Raw genomic sequence first — 9348 nt, 5'->3', positions numbered from 1 at the left:
AAAACTCTTAAAAGGGCAGATTCGGTACTATGTAAAGCTTTAAAACCAGATTGGAAAACTTCTAAAATACCGTGTTCTTCTAGGAAGGACATTAATTGCTTATAAACTACCTTTTCAAGAATCTTTGAGATAAAAGGCAGTTTGGAAATAGGTCTGTAATTCGCAATAATATCAGGATCAAGAGCAGGTTTCTTGAGTAGAGGCTGAATCACTGCATGTTTGAGATTGACAGGTACCACACCAGAGGACAGACTACTATTTACAATGGATTGTACAGCTGATGCTATAGTGAGAAAAACCTCTTTGAAAAATCGAGGAGGGAGAGCATCATAAGGGGAACCTGAGGGCTTCATGTGAGCAACCAACTCCTGCAGGCAGAGCAAGGAAACAGGCTCGAACCTGTCAAAGACAGCAGAACTAGGGGCAGGGGTAGAAGGGTCGAGAACGGACTGGGAAATCTGCGCTTTGACAGATAACACTTTATCAATAAAAAAGTGTAGGAAGTTTTCACAAATTTCCTGAGAGGACTCGACACCAACAGTCTGTGGAGCATGAAGGACCATGTCAATAGTCTTAAATAAGACATGAGGCTTACGACAATTTGCCTGAATAATAGCAGCAAAATGTTTCCTCTTAGCATCTTTTACAGTTTTCTGGTAAGAATTCCAGTAATCTTGTAACATTTGGTATGACACCTGAAGTTGATCCTTCTTCCATTTACGTTCAGCTCTCCTACACTTTCTTCTGGCAGCACGGGTGTCTTCATTCAGCCAGGGTTCAGATTTGGCTTTTACTTGCCTAAGCTTAAAGGGGGCCACTGAATCTAGAACAGTTTGGCAGACAGAGTAAAACCACGTACTCAGCTCTTCTGTATCATTGCATGTGAAATCAGGAAGGCCGACGCTCTGATTAAAAACAATAGAGAACTGTCCAGCAGAGGAAGGGTTAAAAATACGACAGCACCTAGCAGCAGCAGGAGGAAGATTAACTTTGGTACAAGGAAGGAAAACCTCAAACAAGACAGGCCTATGGTCTGACCATACAATATCACAAACCTCTAAGTTAGAGACAGGTAAATTGTGAGTTAAAACAAGATCCAACGTGTGCCCATATTTTTGTGTAGGCACAGACACAGATTGCACAAGATCAAAAGAGTCAATAAGATTTAAAAAGTCCTTTGCCATTGGCTTGTCAGGGCAGCACACGTGAATATTGAAGTCCCCAATAATAAGGACATGATCATACTTTGGCATAATTTCAGCCAACAGATCAGAAAAGTCATTTAAGAAGTCCTTATTGTATTTTGGGGGTCTGTAAACCACAGCACAGAGCACTGTGTGAGAGCGACCTAGCTCAAACATACTCAGTTCAAAGCTACTAGGTGAGGTTGATAATGGCAGTGGTTTACAGTTATACTGCTTCTTAAAAACAACCGCTAGTCCTCCTCCTCTGCCTGATATTCGAGGAGAGTTTAAAAAGCAGCAGCCATCAGGTAAGAGATCTGTGAAAACGCTGGACTCACCGGCCCTCAGCCATGTCTCAGTTATACAGAGGAAATCCAGCCCTTGGGTCATAAATAAATCCCTTAAAATAAAAGTTTTATTACTCAGCGATCTAGTGTTCACCAATCCAAACCTGGTGGAGGTCAGCGTGTTCGTGGCTGACAGCGAGACCCGACGCAGCGGCCGCAAGTTCCGTAGGTTCGCACCGCGCCGACGAAGATGAGGGAAAATCTTTCGCGGCTGGGACATCTGATCCGAGCCAACAACGGGCACCAGCCAGGCATCGATGGGCTCCAGAGAGCACGGAGAAAAGGCATGACAAGGTACAAATCCACGTTCGTTCCAAGAAGCTGGGGAGGAGCGCACCAAGTACGCCTTAAGTTTCACGAGTAGACCGCTACGTTTGCCCCGGCGTCTGAAACGCTTTCGCCGTGAGGCTGGGGCCAGGGTCCGACAAAGGTTAGCAGGTATCCCAGACAGGAATGGAGGTAACGCCTTATGCCCATTATAAGTTGCATTGGTAAGATCACTGGCAACTAGTCGGAGGTCCAACAGTTTTTGGCGATTGTACATTAAAAGAGAGTTGACTCTAGCAATAAAAAACAACATAAGGAAACACAACAGAGGAAGAGCCAGACGGCGAGCCACACACACTGGCGCCATCTTGCGCAACATGTGTGTGTACATAGTGTGTATGGGTCAACCAGCATGCAGTCTGTTTCAGTTGCACCTGATTTTTCCTCCTTACCTTCTTTTTTGTCTTAAATTTGGTATTTTAGAGTGTTTGTTTGTTTTAATACGTTTCTTTTTTCTTTCTCCAAGATGGTGGCACTGACTGTTGCAGTGTCTCACGGCTCTCCATCTCAGTACTCCTTTCTTTTGCTTCACTTGTACATCTTTCTTGTTTGTTTGTGCACTATTAGCCACAAAAGCCACAAAAGTTCATAGCTAAGGAGGCTGGCTGTTCACAGAGTGCTGTGTCCAAGCATATCAATGGAAAGTCTAGTGTAAGGGCAAAATGTGGCAGGAGAAGACACACCAGCAGAAGAGATGACTGTGGCCTTCAGTGGATTAGCATACATAAGGTTCAAGAATCTGGCAGAGATCCGGAAAGAGCGGAATGAGGCAGCAGTCAAAGCTTCAAAACCACTTCTGAGCCTGAGCCAACGCAGGAAGCAACTCAATTGGGCCAAGAGAGAAGATGGACTGGACTGTTGGCCAGTGGTCAAAGGTCCTCTTTTCCAATGAAAGTAAAGTGTGCCTTTCATTCAGGAATCAAGGTCCAAGTGTTTGGAAGAAGACGGGTGAGAAACAGAACCCAAGCTGCTTGAGGTCCAGTGTGAAATATCCAGTCAGTCATGATTTGGGGTGCAATGTATTTGAAAATACCACATTTTGATTGATTTGATGTCATCCTAATTTCTTTCTTTTCTTTTTTTTTTTCCTGTAAAAACTGAGAAGTAAATTTTGATGTCTTCACAGTATTCTAACTTTTTGAAATCCTGTTTTTGTGGGTTTCATGGGCTGGAAGCCCAAATTATATACAAATAAACAAATAAGTACTTTAAATCATTTAAGTTGTGGGTTTGTACATTCCAATGTAAACACGGCACTCTCTATCCTGCTGAACACCATTAACAAACCGCCGCAGGCCTACCCGAACAGTGTTCACATAGTTGCAGGTGACTTTAATAAGGCCGACATAAAGACTGTCCTACCAAATTTTTATAAGCATGTCAAATGTCCCACCAGGGGAGAGAACACTCTAGGTCATCTTTACTCCAACATTAAGCATGCATATAGAGCTATACCCCCTTCCCCCTCGGCTCAACGGAGGCTCCCGCGCCAGAGGCTCAGCTGTTTACCCCGCCCGCTTCCTCTTCCCAGAGATAGCAGCGCTGATGCCGCCATAAACTGGACTCTGCTGACCAAATCCCCATGGTGAGTGAAGACTGTTTTTCTCCCGCTTCTCTGAACATAAAAAACAATACACTCACCGCCGATCTCTTCGGTGCTTCTCTACTGGACGATGACATAGACTGGGAAAACTGTTTCCATTCAGCTCCCTCTGAGCTGGGATTTATGAAGAACAATCACTGTACTTCAACACCTCCAAAGACTGTTAAGTTAAAGACTGCGGCAGAAGGGCCAAAATAATTTCTGATTTCATGGTTCCTGTGTATGTAAACCCTAGGTCTGCTCATTCCAAGACTGTTTTATCTGAGCCTGCTCTTTCATTGACCGGTGTTCCTGCTCCAAGGGCAGCTCGGGCCCGGCTTTTCTCTGCACCCGTTTCAGTTCCTCAGGTGGGGAAAGCTGAGGTTCAGCTGGTCCCTACTCGGGCTCCCAGGCTGGCTGAGGCACTGTCAGTCCCTGCACCCGTACCAGCTCCTCGGGTGGGGACGGCAGCTCCCCAGCCATTGTCGGTGCCTTTTCCAGCTCCCAGGATGAGGGCAGCTCTGACCCAGTCTAACCCCACACCCGTTCTTGTTTCTCGGGTGGGGATGACTGGTGTCCAGCCACCTCCCTTGCCTGTCCCAGCATCCAGGATGAGGGCAGCCAGAATTCAGCCTGACCTCCCTAGAGGCTCAGCTGAGGCTCTCCAGCTGCTGTCCTCACGCTCTGAAGGCTCAGAAGAGCCAGCCTGTCCACCGTCCAGTTCACCATCTTATCCACTCCCTCATCCACCTTTCCACGCCCTAGCATAATCTTTAGTTAGGCTAGCCGATCTATTTCCAGCTCAAGCACCAGGTTTGCTAGCCCAGGCTGTAGCTTTGTCCCCTTCGCTAACCCAGTCTTCAGCTCAGCCATTAGCCTCACCAACCTCTGCTCAGCCATTAGCCTCACCAGTCCAGTCAATTCAGTCACCTGCTGTTCAGCTTCCAGTCCGGTCAGTCCAGTCCCCTGTAGCTCAGTTTCCCGTCCTCCCGCCGCCTGTGGTCCAGTCTCCTCCTGTCCAGTCTCCTGTAGTCCAGTCTATCGCCCAGTCTCCTTTAATCCAGTCCGTCACCCAATCTTCTCCTGTCCTCCAGTCAGTCCAGTCTGTGTCCCAGTCCTGGGTGTTCACCAAGTGTTTTCAGTTTCATGTTCAGTTTATTCACCTGTTCACATTTCCTGTTTTCATGTTTGCTTCCTGTGTGTTATTACTTCAGTTATGTTCAGCTTTGCTCTCACTGGTCCCTAATCATCATCATTAGCCAGTGTATTTAAACCCTCGGTTTCTCTCTGTTCCGCGTCATGTCATTGATGTTGATGTTAACGTGGTCTACTCTGTACTTGTGTTCCGTTCAGCCAGTCATTTCAGTTCAGCCAGTCATCCTATGTTCGGTTCACCTGCTCGTGATAATAAACACCAGCCTTCACCTACCTGTGAGTCCAGTGTTTGGGTCCTCCTTTCCTCACCCACACGGTACTCACTGACAATGCATCCTCAAGCATCCAGGTAAGTAAATCTCCAAAGGTTGATTCTGCTTATCTGGACGTAGCGTTTTCAGTGGGAGAAACATTTCGTCACTCATCCAAGTGACCTCTTCAGTCTCAGCTGACTGCAGGTTTCAATCTTATAAACAGTACATTTGCATAATGACTGAAACCAGCCCAGTGAAGGAACAATAGGCTGGGAGGTCAGTTCCTTCATCAGAACTTTGCAAATTCTCATGAGAGCAACAGGACCACTCTCAGCATCGACCAGGTGTGTTTGCTTTTGGAACTGTGTGTCATTCCACCTACTTCACATACAAGGGTCAGTACTACAGGCAGAGACATGGGTGTGCCATGGGTTCCCCAGTTTCACCCATTGTGGCCAATTTGTACATGGAAGAAGTGGGAAAGAGGGCTTTGTTATCCTACCCTGAAACAACACCAAGCCATTGGTTCAGGTATGTGGATGACACCTGGGTGAAAATCAAATCTAAGAATGTACCAGACTGTACCACATGGCTGTTTACGTTCCTCATTCTCCCATTCCCAAAGCTCCTTGTGACACTATCGACTCTGTCATAGCCCGGTTACAGACTCAGCAATGAAGTCACTTGGGTGCTATCTCGGGTGACTTCAACCATGTCACCTTGGACAATACCCTGCCAAAGCTCACACAGTATGTAGCCTGTCCCACCAGGAGGGAGAGAAACTTAGATCTACTGTATGCTAATGTCAAAGATGGATACAGCTCCTCCTCCCTCCCCCCACTGACTAGGTCAGATCATAACCTGACTCACCTCATTCCCGCCTATGTGCCGATTGAGATGAGGGAACCTTTGACCACGAGGAGCATTAGGAGGTGGTCAGAGGAGGCCTGAGTGGAACTAAGGGGCTGTTTTGAGGTGCCAGACTGGGAGAAACTTTTTGCACCCACTCCACTGTTCCAGCTCAGACTGTACATTGCTACCCAAAAAACAAGCTGTGAGTGAGTAAGGACATCAAAGCTCTGATTTGACACTGCAGTGAATGCTCATACCCCTACAGCCTTACCTGTCAACAGCATGAAATCCACAGCCACACCATAGTCTCTCCCTCTCTCTCCACATTGCACCGTGGCCTCCTATGAAAGTCAAGAACCCCTCCCCCACTTATCACTTTCATCCATGACCAGGAGCTCCGATCTGTCTCAGCTTCCCTTGCAGCCGTGCCCAAGCCACACCGAGCAACAGATATAAATTACAAGGACCTAGGGATTAATTCAGGATATAAACAAGAACAACAAAGAAAATCCAGGATTGTTTGTACCAGTGTTGGGCAAGTTACTTTGAAAAAGTAAGTAATTATAGTTACTAGTTACTTCTTCAAAAAACTCAGTTAGTAACGGAGTTACAATATTCTAAAAGTAATTAATTACTTTAAAAGTAACTATTGCATTACTTTAGAAAAAACATTTAACCCTCTGGGGTCCAGGGTATAATTGGCCATTTTTAACCACTTTTGATTTGGCCTCTACATTTTACCTTTAAAAGCTATTTACTTTGCCTTGTTTGATATCATCCTTTTCAGCACAACCTCACGTGTCGGAATTTACAGTTATGTTTTCATTTTGACATACTGTATTAACACAATTGATCTAAAATCAGACAAAAAAACATAAAATCAGAGTAGAAAAAGTTATTTTTTACTGTAACAACCACAAACATGTTTAATGAATCATATTTCATAACTTTAAATGCAAATATAACATGTCAATTTTAAAATCCTATGCACAAGTTTTGCAAACAACAACGTTATTTGCATGTTCTGCATTCATTAAGATGCCACACAAATTATTTGTGCCACTCCAAAGAAATAATTTCTGTCCACTATAAAGGAGAACATCTCAGCTTGATACCTGCAGGTCTGACAGCAGCAGGTGCATCACTCCTTTTTCTACCTGCAGACAGCAGTCGCCTCATTGTTCTGACACACAACACAAAACTATCCACAACACTACACACTAACTACACAAGACACAACTACACACTCCAAACATGCTAAACGTCACAAATCTCTCATATCTCAAAACTCGCTCTGTCACTTTTTCTGCTGTATTTGAAAAGTGCTATACAAATACAGGCCATTTACCATTTACCATTATCTCTCTCACTCTCTCTCTTTCCGACTCTCCTAAACCTTCCCCTGTTTTTTTTTGTTTGTTTGCTTTTTGTGGGTCATAAGCAGAGAATGCTTGCTAGCGCTGTCCTTAGACAGTATTCGTGATGACGAAACTATTGAGGAAAAAACGCCGTGTATATATTGTTTATCATTACGTGGCCTATCAACACAATTTAAAAACTGGTATATATCACCTTTTTGCTTTGTCTTTAAGTGGTCCTGTGATTGGCTTACCACAACTAGTTTATTTTTCCTCAGTCAAACAGCAGCACTCATGCGATTGTTTTGCCCCCTTAGCTCCAGGTGTTGTGCTAGACAGTGATTGTGATTACCGTCCGCGGGAGCACGCGCAGCTGCTTAAAGCTGTACCGTCCAGATTACTTAGAGCTACTTCTGTGCAACTGATATAAGATGCGGTAAGCTGAACACACCATCAACCATCTGTTTGTTGAAAAATAGTAACGGACCGCATTTACTTGTTAGTAACTGTAACGGCGTTGTAATAATAGGAATAGTAATTAGTTAGATTACTTGTTACTGAAAAAAGTAATGCCGTTACTTGTAACGCCGTTATTCCCATGGTTTGTACACACATATATATTGAGGGAAGGGGAAACATATATGAAAATGTGCCCGTAAACAATCAAGGCGATCACAAGTAAAACTCAAAGCAAGACAACAGATAATCAACTACTAAAGTAAAACAGGAAATAACTGAAAAGATAACTATAAAGCACAATGATAAGAAACTGAACATGATACAAAAGGAACACTGGGAAAAGTAAACACAAATGTCAAAATCCATGAACACTAAACAGTAACTAGAACCTAAATATGACAAAAACTAAAGGCTCAAGATACTAGAATATAAATAAAAACTGCGACCTAATAGTAAAAAAAATTTAAGACAGTGGTATCAAAAAGAAAAAGACATAACATTTTCAGAACTCACAAATAAAAATCATGTAACAGTATGCTAGCAGTACATCTGTAATAAGCCCTTTCACAATGGTTCAGCATAATGAATGTAGCAGTATACGTGGACGTCTTTCTTTGCATAGGCCACTTACAGAAATGTTGTGCTTGTTCTCTTAAAACATAAGATTTCCTCCTTAAATACTTGACTTTAAGTTATTATTTGACTTCAAAGATTTGATTCACACTTGAAACGATTTTAGACCAATCTCAGCATCCTTTTCTTTAATCCTGCAGCTTCATTTGAAGCTTTTCATATATTATAGTATTTATATCAACATCTAATTAGATCCGTAGCATTACATTTTAACCTCAACTGATTATGTAAAACAACCAACATTAATTTGCATTTCAGTAAATACTACAGCAAGCAGCTGGCAAAAAGGTAAAAATTGATTACGAGGTTGTAAATTAGCCAGTAATGCAGTGCAATGTACACATCCATGTGTGCCTTTTAATTTATCCTTCATTCCTCCACTGTTCGATTAGCTTTTATGGTTGCGTTTAACCATTAGCAGCTACTCTGTGTTGGGTGTCTACAACTGTGATGTTACTGGATCCTGTTCAGGGACCTTGCTGTAATCTTCTCCCAGCTCTACTAGCCACAGTGCATTGTTGTTATGGGTTGCATCCTTCTCCCATTAGGTCTTCCAGTATTGTTCTGTCTCCAGCCTTGGTGGGGCTGTTCTCATATTGTTTATCTGACACTGAGAGTACACCTTGGATGGTTCAGTGGAGAACATCTTGTTTATTATAATGGCTTCTATCTCTCTGGTTTACCATTTCAAGTGAATGAGTCTTTGCTTGGCAGTTTCTAAGGCCTCAGGTATTGGCAGCTTGCTGTACCTAGCATTCCTTTTTACATCACATCTTTGTGCAGCTCTGATAGTTAGCAAACTGCCCTACGTGCGACATTGATCTTGGCCTCTAGTTTCGTTCTCCATTAAAAGTACTGCTTTTTATCTTGTAGCCAAGCATAGTAGTGATCACTGCCAACAAGGTGTAGGGTGTAGTTGGTCACAGTAGGGATTTCCCATAATGTTGCATTCACATCTTCTTATAGACATTACGACTGTAGTTCACTGAATCAAATAAAAGCCTTTATAAATTTAAATAAAGACATCAAATGACTATCTAAGGGAAGGAAGACAAAAAAAGTAATTCTAGGATGTTTGAATATTAACTCAGGGTGGTGATAGGCAGCTTAATGAAGGATGACTCCTCCTCCATATTCCAGGTTCACGTAAACCTGTATGGATCAAAACAACAAATTACTTTTGGGTCAACTCAGAAA

The 9348-nt window shown here is 43.3% G+C and overlaps 1 protein-coding gene across 1 annotated transcript in view; it reads right to left on the bottom strand.

The window, feature by feature from the left end:
- Positions 1 to 6596: 6596 nt before the first annotated feature.
- Positions 6597 to 9348, bottom strand: part of LOC102779718 (protein NLRC3-like) — a 71731-nt gene continuing 68979 nt past the window's right edge. The window contains exon 16 of the mRNA XM_087846660.1: positions 6597 to 9303. The gene's annotated coding sequence lies outside the window, so the exon portion shown is untranslated. The remainder of the gene's footprint in view (positions 9304 to 9348) is intronic.

Source organism: Neolamprologus brichardi, chromosome 9 (assembly GCF_056152115.1).
Source record: "Neolamprologus brichardi isolate AB-2024 chromosome 9, ASM5615211v1, whole genome shotgun sequence".
Lineage (NCBI taxonomy): Eukaryota > Metazoa > Chordata > Actinopteri > Cichliformes > Cichlidae > Neolamprologus > Neolamprologus brichardi.
This window is presented reverse-complemented; position numbering and strand designations above follow the sequence as displayed.